This window comes from Octopus bimaculoides, chromosome 8, assembly GCF_001194135.2.
Source record: "Octopus bimaculoides isolate UCB-OBI-ISO-001 chromosome 8, ASM119413v2, whole genome shotgun sequence".
Classification (NCBI taxonomy): domain Eukaryota; kingdom Metazoa; phylum Mollusca; class Cephalopoda; order Octopoda; family Octopodidae; genus Octopus; species Octopus bimaculoides.
In genome coordinates this window covers 29,157,647-29,162,150 of record NC_068988.1, presented here as the reverse complement: position 1 = coordinate 29,162,150, position 4,504 = coordinate 29,157,647, and positions in this window count along the sequence as shown.

Below are 4,504 nucleotides of genomic sequence, written 5' to 3'. Positions count from 1 at the left end.
TCTCAATTTATTCACGGGACCTTGAAGACTGCTAGAAAGCAGGAAAGTATACTAGTCCTTAAATATTTAATATTCGATATTTCATTTATTCAATAAGACATTCAATACTTCATTTCACTTTACTATATATACTATATATTCCATATTCTGTATCCCACATTAATTTTATAAGAATATAAATAAAACATAAAAAACAGAGTTGGAATTCTTTTGAATATATTCTTCTATACACTATCATACAAACCCCTTTTTTATTTTCATGATATATATATATATATATATATATATATATATATATATATATATACGACGGCTTCTTTCAGTTTCCGTCTACCTAATCTACTCACAAGGCTTTGGTCGGCCCGAAGCTATAGTAGAAGACACTTGCCCAAGTTGCCACGTAGTGGGATTGAACCCGAGATCATGTGGTTAGTAAGCAAGCTACTTACCACACAGCCGCTCATGAGGGGTTTAGTTCATTTGTAATTTAAAGGACTAGATACGCTGAGTAAGTGCCACAGTTAGTCGACCGTTAGGTTCCAAGATCACAGCTAAGGCTTAATCTAGGGATCCGTGTTAGGGTTCCATTATAGCAGGTATAGATTATATTAGAGGAAAAATCAAAACCAAAGCAGAATGAATATCTCAAGTCATTTAGAAGAATTTAATTCGAGTAAGGTGAATTTGAAGTTAAAATCCTAGGTGGATCAAGGTGGTATTTTGGCAGTATTTTGAATGAGGTATTCTTATTGGAAACGTGTATATAGAGCGAGAAAGTAAGATAGGCATAAGCGGGTTTTGTGATTGGGAGTATATAGGGGAGAGAGGATTTTAACTAAGGACCTGTGCTTTCATGAAAGTACCGACCAACATCCATATCCTCTGGAAAAAGATGGCTTGTGAACATTATTCTCCTGCCTGTATTCTAACTACCTTTACTCTTTATTCTTCTATTTTATTCCTTATAGGAATCGTAAATTTTCTCCGTCTAGAATATTCATACCGTGTCTCTGATGACGGAGTACCCAGTGCATGGACATACTAACCAACCGCTTGGGTTATCTCAGAAACGGCTGTAAGACTCCAAATTCGCCTTGCCCTAACTAAATTTTAAATAACTTGAGATACTCGTTCTGCCTTGGTTTTGATTTTTCCTGTAATATAATAGAACAGAAATTAGTGCTCGCTATCATGAGTATATTATTAACATATGAACATATTTATGTATGTGCTACACACATAAATATATACAGATATATGTTACATAACTTCTTGAATGCTAGTCCTTTATATAATTTCTTATTCAAATACATACATACCATCTTTGTTATAACCCTTTTCATGTCAAAAACTCAGTATGCAATATATGCGAGTCACGAAAATGTTCAAATATTTTCTTACTGATCGACTAATGGTGTTTCTAAATTTTCCTAAACTGTAACCAACTTCTTAACGGGAAGCGAAAACGACAACCTAGTTATTCTAGTTATTCTATTTATTGCCCAGGAAAGAGGGAAATGTGTAGAAAGTTATGTAATGGAGTCACATGCTATATAGTTTGTATATTTTTTCAAATTGATTTATCTCCGTAAATTATCTCAATACAGGTAGCATGAAACGAATTGGAGGAAAAGTGAAATAAAGTTATTTGCAACACAAAAGAAAAGTATTTTTCTTATCAATCAATAGAATTGGTAATTGTTGTCTACAGCAGCACTTTCTTTCTAAATCGATATCTTTATTGGTGTAAATCTTCAGACGAACGTGTTTAATTCTTACTTAGCGATTATTTCATTAATTTACTGTTGCTTCTCTCACATGCGGCAACCAGCCGTGGCCACCACCACAAACGTTGCCAACTACTGCCGCCATCTCCATCGTAAACGTTATCATCATTATTGTTTTTGTCGTCGTCGCGGCCATCATCGTCATCATCATCATCATCATCACCACCGTCACTTCATCATCACCAACGCTACCATCTTAATTCTGTCATCTTGTCATCACCACCATTAACGCTATTGTCATCCTATCATCACCACAAACCATCCTCACTAACACCGTCATCGTCACCACCAGTATCACCACCACCGTCACCACCACCTCATTGATAATTTTTTTCCTCTTTTCACACTTTCCCTCCCTGCTGACCTTGAAACTTAATCATTTTCCATCGTTCTTGGCTTTTTCCATTCTTTAATCTATTCAAAATAACGTCTTTTAGTAATTTTCTGCTTTCGCAGTTATCGACTGAACGGCGAATATGGACACCTATATAAAATCGACACAAAATACCTCCATCATTATAAATCTTAATTGAAAGGCGTTAATTTTTAAAGACTCAAACTTTAGTTGATTGATACTTAGAGAATGAATAATTCCGCGTTGCTATCGATCTTTAACTAGAAAGAAAGACCGTTCGATTTCCATTCGTGATGGCCGAGGTTTCAATATATTCTCATTTGTCATGGGTGCTATTCACTGAATTCAAACCAGCATTGTGATTTATGGTCTAATGTTGAAACCTTTAAATGATTGGCTGAATCTTCCTTCATTCATACTTAACTCTGTCGTTGGTATTTGGATTAGCCTTAAAAGGGAAAAAGACATTACCTCGATAGCTGAACGAAGTGATTCATGAGTTTGCTAACGCTTTAACAGAATTCTTTGGTTTTTCACCTCAGGTGAGAGTACAAAGAAATCAATGAGTTTATTTGACCCATAAGAAAAGTGTCGACCGTTGCAGTGTTGATTTTATATAACATCATAGCATTTTTTAAACTTTTAATGGATAAAGAAAGAAAATAAATACGATTTATGTATTCTTAGAATATTAATTTATTAAATCATTTGGATTAAATCCGAGAATGCCGTACGATGAAATAAGAATTATTTTAACACTGTTTCTTTTTAAGAATAACTATTGTGAATAACTATTTAAGAATAACACGTAGTGTGCCCTGGTGGCTTGTAATTTTAAAAGAGATGATAATTTCTAAATCGCTCATGGTGAGACACGATGTTTGAGTTTTAAATTGCAGAGCTAAGAAGATGCGTTGGACATACGTATCTTGTATTCTTCCCTTACTTATGACAAGGATCTTAAAATGTCTTGTCATAGGCAATCATATTTAGTACCATTTCATTCTTAAAATCGTCAACATGACATGACCTAAGGCAAATAAATTAAACTAAATTAAATATTCTACGAAGCGAAACATTTCTTATAGATTGAATAATTATAATATTACAGTAAATTATATTTACAATATGCACAGAAATTACCCCTTAACATAAATCCTTGTTTAGTGATGCACTAAACAAATGATTCTTAAAAGTACTGTAGGAAGTCAGAGTAAATAAAATGTAGCAATTTTATTTTTAATGACGAATAATCAGCGGGAAAAAATTATGGAAAACATAATTTTGGTTTGTCAGAAATTAGTGTAAGGCAACAACAGACAAATTTTCGTTACACTGTTTCGTTTCACATATAAACGTAATTTCACTTCTCTCGCGCTGCCAAAATAGGACGATTACCTTTCTCACAACTCCTTATACATAAGGTATTGTAGCTAATACATAAATTATGTGGTTTAAAATAACCATCTATGTATCATATTTAATGTATATGCACTGTCGAGAGACCAGTTACTACAGTATTTGTCTTGAGATAACGTCTTCTGTGGACTAGCGGTGTTAAAAACACAATAAATATGAGAGAGAGAGAAAAGAGAGATAGAGAGAAATGAATTCTTCCCAACAGTGGCCAGTAACAGCACAAGATGCACTTCTGCCGTTTTGGCCCTTTTCGATTGTGCGTACTCACAGTCATTCAAATGCTTGAACGAGAATTCACTGTCTCTGATATAGGAAACACTGAACAAAACATTGACTGATTTTGGGAATAGCCGCCCAGTTGAATAAAAATTCGGTATATGCAATTTCAGCAGTATTTAATTAAAATAGCCATGTATGCATTATTCTTAATACATACATACTACCAGAAAGCCAGTTACTGTAGTATTTATCCTCAGCATCTCTCATGTTCTAGCGGTGTTAAAAATATATTTACAACAAACAGCTACACTCCAATATTTCAATCAAGTAAAACTGAAAACTTAACTGTCGAACGCATAGTAAAACTACGTACGAAATCATACTGCCAAGTTATCTTTCCACACAAAGTCATTATGAAAGAAATTCATTATCGTTGTTCATCATTTGTTTTTATCAATTAATGGAGAAATGTTTTTCAATAGAGAATTCTTTGTTTTTCGAACATTTTGCTCAGAGGAATGTCCTTTTTGCTGACATTTTTCTTTCTTATGTAATAATATTGCAAGTAAAAACAGTATTAGATATATAAAGATTTCATTTTGGTACAGCAAAGTCAGAAGAAACAAGATGTTATGAGAAAATAGAACATTTTCGAATAAACAACTTTAGTGTAATTCTATACAACGATATACATGCATACATACATATATATATATATATATAT